Source organism: Lepeophtheirus salmonis, chromosome 7 (assembly GCF_016086655.4).
Source record: "Lepeophtheirus salmonis chromosome 7, UVic_Lsal_1.4, whole genome shotgun sequence".
NCBI classification, from domain to species: domain Eukaryota; kingdom Metazoa; phylum Arthropoda; class Copepoda; order Siphonostomatoida; family Caligidae; genus Lepeophtheirus; species Lepeophtheirus salmonis.
In genome coordinates this window covers 7,306,724-7,319,369 of record NC_052137.2, presented here as the reverse complement: position 1 = coordinate 7,319,369, position 12,646 = coordinate 7,306,724, and the positions used below count along the sequence as shown (strand labels likewise).

Sequence of the window (12,646 nt, the reverse complement as noted above, 5' to 3'; positions counted from 1 at the left end):
CCTACATAGGCACTTGGAATACTTTAATGGGCCATAGAACCTATTAAATCAAATTTCATGAAAATTGCTTCATAAAGCAGAACTATTAAATTAATATTTATTTCAAATTGAGACGTAATATATTTTGCCAAGGCCAAACGGCTTCAAAAAAAAAAATGGCTATCTGGCAATCCTGTTTAAGGGCATCTGGATAAGATTATGAAATGACATTAATTCAAAACTAAGGTCTTTGATTGATAGAAGTTAAAATAAAATTCCCAATTCTATGCAACAATTTTTTTTTTTTTTTGAGTTCATAATGCGTTGAGTCTCGTGCTTTAAATAATCCAAGCAGCGTCAACTTATGAAAATTAATAAAAACGGGTGAAAGGAAAATACATCTATGTTTATTTGAAAAAGCAAAATGAGATGCTGATTCCTCTTATGGGAAAAATAATCCAAGAAATCCATAGGAAAAGCTAAGGAAAAACTTTTAAGGAAAACAATTAATAAAATTCACTAAACCTCGAATTATAGCGAACAAATATTAAACGAGGTTGAATAAAATAACTTAGAAAATGCATATAATCAGGCTTATGGTTTCAACCCCATACTAAAAAGTATTGTCAACAAAATGTAGATACAAAAAGAATAAGAAAAATTTGTATAAATATCGGGGTGTAAAATATCCCAGTTCACTATCGGAGAGATAATTAATTTTTTTGATTCATGCTGAAAAAAAAAAAATTAAAAATTTCTAAATACAATCATTGAATTTTGTGTTATATATTTTATTCAAATATAATATTTTTTTCTCTCTCTTACTTGGGTAGATTAATGATTATTGAATGAATCCATTCCTTCAGTTAGAATAACTTAGGGTATTTATATATATAAAAAAATATATTGCTCCTAATTTCCTACATTAATCTTTTTTTTCAATTTTTCTATCGTTTTTTTTTTTTCGTCTTCATTTTGATTAATGATGAAGTGCAAGGCCTAGCATTGAAAAAATAAATTATGTTATATAAAAAAATAATAATAGCCCAAAAGGGATTTTTTTTTTTTTTTTTTTTTTTTTTCATACACAGATTTTGAGTAGAGGAAAGGAGATCCCTTATCACATAAATATATTTTACATACTATGTGCAATGGTACTTCAAGTAAAGGTGATGCATCTAGATAAAAACAATCTCGAACAAAATTCAATTTGAAGGAGAACATCCTATTTATTTTGTTGATTTCATCCATATTAATAAAGCAAAGTTTATCTATATGTATATTCTATAAAAATAATTAATTTTGATATAAAAATAGCAATGACAATGTACAAGCGTTTTGCATGTAGCATTGAGCATGTATACAGGGTGTCCTTTATATAGTGCTCCCTGGTGAATATCATATACATGTTTTTGATCTAAGAAAAAACAATATAGTGAGTTTAATGAAATTTCGAAGACGTTTTGCATGTTGTATTGATCCCTGATGTATATAATATACATAGTTCTGGTCTATAGATAAGTACTTTGCGTCATTTGAGTCAAGAAAAATATAAATATAGATCTAATTTATAGTTATAAGTTGTTATTAGTTTGAGATTCCCAATCAGTGTACCGCAGAGGGAGTGCTACAATATTTTATAATTATTATTATTTTGCAAAGTAAACAGGTAAGCTCTAAAGTAGATAATATTACAGCTTCTTCAAAAACAAAGCCTATAGAAGGAGGTTGAGATATGGACAGAAACAAGTATTGTCTTGGGTATAACCATGGAAGAAAAAAAAAATGAAACTACATCAAAAGGCATAGGGATTTCTCGCCATGAGTTTGAAAATGAACTAATGAAACTATCAGTGGACGGTAGCTTGAACCTTCATCCCACATAATTAGACCTTGCTGTATTCCAGATAGTGGATTCAGGTCAATATTCTCTCTCTTGAAACGGGCACTACAATTTATGTTGCTTTCACCAACACTTTTTTAAGAGAGTCAAGACTTTCCATTGTGACTATCACAAAAACAAAGGCAAGGAAGAAACTAAAACCATTTGGAGTCCTACTCTGTGAGCTAGCCTCTCACTCATCCCATCAATCAATACTGCATCTCCTTATTTTCGAGAGAGGTGTCGTAATGTCTCACTTAGAGTATGGAGAATATGTTTTTGGTCATTACAGCTGCTGACAGGGACATAATTGTGACCATTTCCAGTAAATTCATTGCCTGTAAAATTCATCCCCAGGCATTTTATTCCCACTTTAATATTTAATGACGTCATACTGTCTAAACCAGTTACATATATACGTATACTACCAGTTCTTAGTTTTTAAGTATGTAGGGAGGCCCGATCAGTTGGCACTGGAAAAGACTAACGACTTTTGATGGATGGGACACGGATATGAAGGATTAATGGTGTTTATGAATTAGAATTTACGTCATCATAAGTATTAAATAGTGAGTAGTACAGGAATTCCAATCCCTGGATATTGTTCAGACCTAGGAAAGTATAAATAAATGACGTCATTGCTCTTCCTTGCGACCGTCTATAATTACCAATCCTCCCTCACATCAATTTTACCAATCCCTATTTCTCTTGTCATAGTTAAGATCTACGTAAATAATAAGCAAGTTTGTTCAGGACCCTTGCACCCTTATCCAGTATCACTTACAGTAACCTACTTTAAGTGTATCTCTGGATTGAAACTATTATATATCCTTATTGAAAGTGGGAATGAAATGTCCGGGAATAAATTTTAGATTGAAAGAATTTACTGGGAATGAATTTTACAGGGGGTGAATCTCTTGGGAATGACATTACTACGAATAAAAATACAGAGAATGAATTGACTGGGAATGAAATGACCTAGCACCGGACACAACTGATACCTTCAGCCCAGTTTATTATATTTTGCATAAACTTGTACGATAGTTTTCTCATTTATTACCTCAAAAATATTGCAAAGGGTTGAGAACCCCTGCCGTACGTCATCAGATGGCCCAATAGAGGAAAAAAGATTTATTTTTAAGGAGGAAAGTGTCCACATCTTACTTAAGGTACAATAACACATCCAAAATCAAGGACAGAAAAATAATATATAGTAATATATAAGAAAAAACTTACATAAATCACAGAGGGATAAAATAATTACTCACATACGATGTGGAATTAGGTAGGGAATTGAGAGAGAATAATAATAGACGTTTTCTTTTTAGTTCACTTTTATTATTATGTTGTAGTAGTGACATATATCCGAGTATGTATGTAGCTCACGTTTAGCAATTCACGTACGGGGTGTCACGTAACTATTGTACAATTTTTAGAAAATCAATTATACAAAAAGGATTGATTTAAAAAAAATCGGCTAATGTTAAATGTAGGCACCAACCAAATTAGTTCGTTCATGAGTATATTTTACCAAGAGTAACATAGAGAAATACAACCCCAAGAAAAAGTTGACGGAGAGAGCAGTAACAGCTGTGAACCGGAACTCTGGGAGACTATACCCACACTGAGTGATGTGGTCCCTGACGTGGACATATTCCTCACCTCTTTTCGTTTGAAAATAGTTCGAGTTCATCCTCATGAATCCTCAATACAATGCACAACCATAATTGTTCCGCCTTTCGGAGACACAAAAGGATACTTGCTATCGACGAAAAAGGGCTATCCAAACCCAGCAGGGCTAGCTTCGCCGACTATCCCACAACAGGGAGGTCACGTCGTATTGATCCCATCTCTCGCCACCTATGTTGTGTCTTAACAAGGTGTGTTAGACACAAACTACTATATAACCGGACACCAGGACGGCCGAGAGGAAGAGGAGTAATATGGAGGAACAAGACAAGGAGATAATTTACAAGGAACACATATTAGTATACTCTGGTACATAATACTGACTACTTTGTCAACTACAAAGATGACAGGGTTTATATAGGTCGAGCCTAGTGTAAGTACATATAGCAATATATCATATAAATACGATAGGAAAGGGTGAAGAACTACAGGTTCAATAGATAATAATAAATACATAACAATATTGATGAATCACTTAAACGGAAGATCAAATTTAGTGAAACTTGCCTATTAACGGCCACTGATGTCTTTTAAACAGGACTTACTCCACGTAGCTATATTGACAATATATTAGGTTAAGTAAAAAGTTCTAAGCGTTTTTCGTTCGATGTCTTTAGTGAGCTAAATATTAGGATTTATACATTACATTAAAAAAAAGCGCAAAGTTTGTTTAAAGGTTAAGTGTACTCGTTAAAAAAGTTCATTGACAATTTTGTGTCTGATTAAGACAGTTTTGTGTTACTGCGTTCAAAAATGTAAATAAAAAAGAAAAAAAAACCGATCCAGACTTCCGTATTACTACGAACAAGGTAAAATGGCGGATCAAGCGGCCAAAAAAATGCGTGCTGTTCATTAACCCAATACAGTATCATATGGAACAACAAGCAGTGGTTCTAACGATTCTGTTCTGCTAATATGTACAATAGACTAATTGAAATTGTCGAGTTACACCGGCATGAGAGGACTTATTTCATAGCTCAGGAACTGAAGATTAGCCAGAAGACCGTTTAGAACAATTTACATCGTATAATCTTAACTATGTTTATTTTATTATAAAAAAAAAGCGAAAAAATACTCAGAGCTTTTTACTTCGCCTATTATGTTAACCTGAGACAAAATCGACTTCCCTGACAAAAAGAAAGTCCTCCAGCAGAATGATTCATCAGTTCACATCTCCAATGCACATACTTCCTCCATGACAACATTTCTTTTGTAAGGGAAAAAAATTTGGTCACCATACTCCATAGAGTTTGCGTTTCTGGCAAACATTGAGACTAAGAAGACTTCCTTCGATGCCAAGTAGAAGTTCATGCTTAAAAAAACTTAATTAGTAGGACACGAGTTGCATTTAAGTGCAAGTTGGGGGCTGTTATTGAGCAAAGGAGAAGTCACAATCTTAAAATACCTCATGTAAACTGAATACAATATCTGATTTAAAGGAAAATGTTTTTCTTGTAGTTCAGAATTTTAAATTAAATTTTCAAATTCATTTTGGTACTTAATCACAACGATTCCATTGTTAGTTTGTTTTTGAATGATAAAAAGGTTAGACCTCTTTTGGTGTGCTCCACAATTTTCTATGATTGAAAAACGTGGAAAGAAAGTCTTTATTTAGAGGTAATTCTGTTAGAATATAGTTTATTCTTTAAAATTTAGCATTTTGTAAAAAATAACTTTTGTAGAAGAACAATTAATCTTTCAAAACGGTTTTATGAATATCTACCTAAATTGATTTTTTCTTCCCATTTTTTTCGATATTCGAAAAAAAATTGATTCCGGAAAATTTTTTTTATTTTTAGATTCCAGAAATTGATCGTTATAAGATTTAAGATTTCTAATCAGGCAATAGTTATGTAACACCCGGTAGGTAAGTTCTCCCTTTCCAAACTTTTATTCGTTGGAGCTTTTTTTTTTGAAATGGTCAATGACTTTACAAATCAAAATGAGTGTTTGTTAAATACCTATATTTAACTTATATGTATTTTAAGTAGAACAAATATATTGAAATAATGATTAAAGTACTCGTACTCTAATGTGGGTGAAATTGTATGTCTATTGCCAAATTATACATCTGTGCATGATGCAAAAACTGAACCTTCCTAATGCACTTTATATATTTTTATATTTCTCAAACATACACATCTTAGCGTTTTGAGTTTAATAATAGATAAGAGCTCACACAGAAAGAAAGAAGTTTTTAATACTATTTTTGAAAATAGGAATTGCATTTCCTCGTACCGAGTGGTGCATTAAAATCTAAACACTTTGAATTTTACACTCCAACAAGACATAATTTATTAATTAACATTAGAATTTCAACAAAACTAATAATATAAATAGATGTGTGTCTCAGCTCTCTTAATCATTAATGTAGCCATCCTTTGCGGCAATCATGGCTTCCAGCCGGCAGAGGAAGGCCTGACACTCGCTATAGATGTAGTCATCTGTCATGGCGTTCTAGTTATGGCTGACAGTTGCTTTGAGGGCCTCGGTGCTTGAATGACGGACACTGCAGTCATTTCCTTCGGCATGTACCCAAAAGTTGTAGTCAAGGGAGTTGACATCGGGGCTGTCAGAGGCTGAAAGTGTCAAAAAAGACTTCAAACAAACTCAAAAGAGTCTTGCAACGGAGGAGATGGGGTTCTTTAATTTATGGTGTCAAAAGTGGCTCTTTACTCAAAAAAACCTTTCAACCCAATTTTTTGATAGCTCTCCAGACAGTTTGGTGTGAAACCCCAATATTTCTTGCGTGGGCCCTCATGGACTTGAAAGATTGGCCTGTGCTGTTTTCTTTAACTCCTCCAGGTCCAGTTTGTTCTTTTTGACAGACCCCTCCTTTTGTCTCCAACTTTTCGAGCTTGCTGATGGCGTAGATGGTGGTCCTAGAGACGCCCAACTGAAAGGAGTTCAAGTGATATTTGCCCAACTTTTACATAAGTTCAAGAGCTATGTTTGGTTTTTTTTATAGCTAATTGTTTATGCTTTAATATATCGAAATATGAATCAATTTCAATCAATCAATCTTCATTGATTACTGAATTAGTAAGCGTTCAGATTTCAAAAGACCATTTGGTAAAGTGATTCGAATAGGTTGCATTATCGTCCATTGTAACAGCAAGTTATTATTTTTAACTCTTTGGGTGTGTCTCTAATTTAAAACAAAATTGTTCGTAAATATGAAAGACTAATGAATTGACTAATTTTATTTGAAAAGGTGCCCATATCGGGACTAATACATAGAAGTCACTTCTATCAAATAAAGTTTCTGAACGATAATTAAAATTCCAAAAGTTTAAATCCATAGCCACAAATTACTCAAATGTCTCAGTGACATATTGGTATGTATGTATATATAGGATGTAAATAAATATATTATGATTTAATCATTTTCTTCGTTTTTATTCAGTATTGTTTTTATCTTGACATACCACTTAATTATAGAAAAATTACTTAAATGTTTATCCTACCTCCTGCTTTTTTAGTACAACAAGGACTTAAAACCATTAAGTAAATTAACAAATTTTCAGTCTTACTCTCCGACTTTCATGAGCTGAGATGGGATGGGATTTTTATGGAGCACGAGAAGAATTTGCGAGTGAGACTTATGGTACTACTGATTTTAGAAGCTTTTTTACATCAGATGCTTGTTATATAATTTTGATGGGGGAAAATGTGTTACTTCTGGTGAGAGAAGAACTTCTCTTTAAAATAGATACATAAATATATTACTACTTTAATTCTTCTTTTTGTGCTTCCATCACAGCGATAAAATAAATAATGAACATGATTTCAAAAAAGAAAAAAATACAAACCGTTTTTCTTTTCTAATCGTAAAACTGTATTTTTTATCGACAAAAATCCCATCTCTATACGAATGATAAGTCTTAAATGTTTGATCAATGCTTTATAGGGAACTATTACCCAAATTGAAAGGAGGAAACACATGCTGTACAACACTTGTATACTTAACAAAATATAATCCGATAAAATATAATTATTTGACATTCAGAGTGAAGAAAAGAATCATGATGAATTATCTTTATATGACACTCCTTGATGCAAACAATTTGTTAGTTGTCATTTGCAGGTAATACAATTGTAATAGGTTTATATATTTGTAAGTACATAACATATTGACACTGGATATGTGCATAATTTTTGCATTTAATATACAGGGTCGACGCCATATTTTTAACACATTTTAAAAAATTTACAAAACAATGTTTAAAATCTTTAAAAATGTACTATATCAAAAAATTCAAATACTCTTTGAAAAATTTGGCTTTGAATTCTACTCAAAACAAAGTAGGCCCCTCAGAGGCGATGACCTTCTCCAGCCTGAACCTGTGGCAGGTGCGTCAACCTGGTCACTAGGCAACTGGTTAAAAATCACGATAATGTGCTATTTTAACTCGGCCACCGTGTTGCAGGAGGTTCGGTTGGTGTCCCGTTCAACTGCACACCAGAGGTAAAAGACACAGGGATTGCAGTCCTTGACATTCTTGAACAACCACTTTTGAGACTTGTGGGCTAAACAAAAATGCAGCATTAATGATGTCACAGTCCTTACAACCTGCGCAAATCATCATAACTGCGGTGATTCTTTTACACTTGCTGGACGGGTTATAGTTGTTAGATTCCATTGTTGTCAGTACCACGTGTTCTCAAATACTGACCCAATATTTTGGAAAAATACTATAGTAATTTACTGCTACTTAACGGTCAGTATGTGAAGTAATCTCAAATGTCAAAAATATCGCGTCGAACCTGTATATATATTTTTGTTTTTCTATATTAATAAAGCGAAGTTTTTTTGTTTGACTAAATGCGAAGGACTCATTTATAAAACGAGCGTGTGGAGCTAAAACTCAGTGCATCATATAAAAAAGAAAGACAAGGAGAGTGAAAATGTTTAGAGTTGTAAATCCGAAGTATTTTGTGGGCTACATGTTTTATTGTGGTTGGCAATCTGATAAATGCTTATTTTTCTTTTCACAAGCTGTTATAATTCTAAATCATTCTTGAAGAGAGAACGTGTGAGTCTGCTCATGAAAAAGGAGAGCAACAAAAAACATTTCTTGGGAGTTACTTTCTTTATTGATAGTGAATAAATAAAGTTTTTCTATTTATGTACGCCTAATAACACAGACCAATGCCAGGTACCACGGCTAGTATTTAATTCAGGCAGAAAATTTTGACAGATACCTTTGACACAGTAGACCGGTTAAGGGACTTTACGAATTCGGCCATGATGCCATAGTCTAGCCTCAAAAGAGGGATTGTCAGTTTATAATATTATAATATAACTGGCCTATCGCTTCGAGGTGGATCCTTGAGGTCATATGCATCTTCCAGGCGCTTGCAAGCGCGGTAAATTTTGTGGTGGTTGACTCCGTGCTGCTTGAGGTTATTTGAGCTGTCATAGACGACGTGGATCAATGTTGCAATCTCTCAGCTCTAGTTTCTAAATTTGTCCAAAAGTGAGATAGATTTGTTTACAATATCTTGTTTGAAAGATAATAAGAACACACTTTTTAGTTATGGACAACTTTATAATTGAAAATCTCTAAACCTCTCTTATTCGCTACCCGATCCCCTTTGCACTGTATGGTTCATCTTTCTGCTCGATATGATCTAGAATCTTCTTACGAATAAAAAACGTTGTGTTGAGCCTTTTTTATGTTATCATGAACTCCTAGGGTTTTCTAAATTACTCCATTTGAAATGAACAACTTAGATAAAAGATAATATTGTTTAAACTATCTTTGATTAGGTATGGGAATATTGGTTAAATTAAAATGAGCGTTAACCTCTCTTCTCCATCACTGAAAGAATATAATAAAACTAGAGATGTAAAAATTCTATATATCTCTGTGAGTGTTCATAAAATAGAAAAGTACACTCTGGCAAGTTTGATAAACGACATATCTGCAAACAAATATTACTATAAAAACAAAAATACTTCTTGCTCACAAAATGTTTGAACTTTCAAAATAAAGATAAAATATCAATAATAGCATTCTTAAGATTTAATTCTTACAAACAAATACATATTTATAATCGACGCTCACTGCAAACATAGACAATAGTCGCATCCCTATCTATGATAGAGCAAGGTTGTCAATACCAATTTTTTCAAAAGTAGTATTTACTTAAGTCACACCCCTCGCCAACACATCAGCAAGCTAGAATGGACTGTGGGCCAGATTTTCTACAAATTATTTTTCATTTATTTAAATGAATTATTATTCATTATCCTTTTGGAGGCGCCGCAAGTTCCACTCAAAGTAGACAAAATGGACCATCAGAATAAAATAAGAAAAATTGATATATTTTATAAGCAAGGTCCATATAGGGGCCAATATAAGTCCCCTAAATCAAATTAAAATTCCAAACTCTAGATAAAATTCTTGGGTATCTTAATTCATCCCAGTTATTTGTATAATAATCAACTATAATGTACTCTATGATGTATATCTATGAATTATTGGGCCGTATGTATATATGAAATAAAAAAATAATTGGGATTTTCTTCTTATATGATTTTTGTTTAAGGTTATGTATGTGTTGATCCACCACACATTCACACGAAAAATATTTTTACATATGTAATTAAAGAGTGACATTTTTACTTGAATGAAAAGTAACGACTCTACACTTGTCTCTACGGCTCTGCTATTGTCTCTACCCCTAAAAATCATACACAATATATTTAACACTTGTAGAAGTCAAATAAAGGGAGTTTGCTTGACTTTCCCAACATCATCATCATTCATTGCCTTACCTAAAATGAGAGAGAAAGAGAGGATAATGAATGGTGGAATAAATGAATGTTTAAGTATATTATGTTAATGATTATAAACTTAGGCTATGCATTTTTATACGTTTGAAATTTAAAATATTAAATTTCTTGATAACTCGCAAACACTAATTCCATTCGTATCAATTGTAATATTATATTATAGCTGTACTAAGACTTACACTTACTATAGAGTTCATTTCAAATTATTTTATAATATACGTACTAAGACTAACTTGCTAATCCTCTTCAGAATTCCCTTTTTTTTAGTTCGTATTTAATGTATACGTTTTTTTGGATTTTGGAGTTTGTTGGTGTATTTTCGAATCTACAACCCATACCTTTAAAAAATGTACTTGCGAAAAAAAACACATGCCCTCCAGAGCTCGGGAATCTGGTCTGGTCAGAATTAAACATGCCCTTAAGTACGTAACTCAGAGTTTTGACCAACTTTTGTTTTATGTCGAAAGTTGGTATATGTCTCCGTTTGTGAAATAATTACTTTGGATATGCATTTTTATTAGTGGACGGACATACAAAAAAACACCTACCACCGGATGCGGCAAAAAACCTTTACTTTTTCGTTTTTGCTACATAAATCAAGGGCTTTGTGAATGCAGTAAAAATTTTCCGATCAAATACCAAAAAAAAAAGGAAAAAGAAATATTAAAAAAACTAGATGCTCTTAAGTGTCATAGAAAATGCTATCTGAACGTGACTAACAAATTTCGGTCTGTACACTTTAGGACACTTGCAAGAAACCCACGGAGATTCCAAAGCAGTTGGGGATCCAGACCAACTATGAACGTGGTGTTCAAGGAGGACGGTTTTGACAGGTCAAAAATGCCCAGAAGTGGTTAGAGGATAGCTTACATTTCTGACAAAAGAAAATACTGCCCCCTACTCACTAGATTCCAACCCATTGGACTTCACTTTTTGGGTGCATGTTGAGTCCAAGGCCTTCACCCACATCACCCAAATATCAACAACTTCAAGGACACCTTCAACTAGCACTGGGATCCCATGTCTGAGAACTACATCTGCAATAGGTGCAGGGCCTTCTGTGGCCACCTGGAAGCCATCATTGCTGCTAAGAGGGGCTACATTGATGATTAGGGTAGCCAATTACAATTTGTTGCTAAAATACATTTTGATTAAGTTCTAAATTGAAAGTTTAAAGATTTTTTCGCAGCTTCCGGTATAATATTATATTATAGTAGATGTCCACTCATAAAAAGAAGAGGGTATTTATTACAAAAACAGAGACGGATACAGACTTTAAATATGAAATAAAAATTTTTTTAGAATTCCGAGTATTGTACCTAAGGCAATTTTTCATTCGGATCAGACCAGATTCCTAGGATCTGGAGGGCAAGTTTGTTTTTCACTAATACATTGATTTTTTTTCTTTTCTTTAAAAACAAGATGGATTCCCCATGGCTAATTTTTTTTTTTTTTAAAGGTATGGGTTGTGGATTTGAAATGCACCAAAACAAGATTAAAAATAAAAAAACGAATTATTGAACTAATGGAAAAGGTGAGAGCGTTTATTGAATACGAATTAAAAAAGAGGATTAGCGAGATGGTTTGAGTATGTATCTTCAGAATGGTTGAAGGAGGAACATGTTTCTAACTACAAATGGTCATAGGGATGGAATAACTTCAGATGTTGTCTACCGACAAGTTTTACTAAATTTTAGAAGTATTAAAAACATTTAAAAAATTGAAATAAAAAACATATTACGTCCTAGTATATATATATATTATATTTTTGTACTTTTTTGTGTTATTTCGCAAAAAGAAATAATATAGTTTCTTATTATTTAATTCTTAATAGGTCCTATGGGATTTTTTTTTCTTTTTTGGTATTAGAAAGAAAGAGATAGCTCTCCCAACCTGAAAGCAATTTAAAACAATCTATATATATATATAGTCTATTTTAAATTGAATTAATATGTTTAAGAAACTTTTTTTTTTCTTTTTCTTCATTGATATTATAAAGTATTGCCAGTAGTAATTAATGATGCTATTAGTGAGTTAATGTTTCAATTAAAATTAGTTTTAAATCTATATATTTGTTTCAATCCCTCCTTTGTTCATTTGGCGGGGATGTATACATTATATAAATCCTATATATGCTAAGTAAGGTGTCAGTCCTATGTAAAAGTGAACATTCAATTTTAAATTATTTATTAGAATAGGTTCCTTTTGTCAAGTAGATTAATGTATCCCATGGTAGACGTGATACATTTTAGTGTTGGGAGTTTATTCAACGTCTTGAAAGATAAAAATCAATG

At 32.5% G+C, this 12,646-nt stretch overlaps 1 protein-coding gene across 1 annotated transcript in view; it reads right to left on the bottom strand.

Moving 5' to 3' along the window:
• The window catches only part of kon (chondroitin sulfate proteoglycan 4-like protein), a 366,417-nt gene that overhangs the window by 285,016 nt on the left and 68,755 nt on the right, over window positions 1–12,646 (bottom strand). The gene's annotated exons all lie outside the window — the stretch shown is intronic.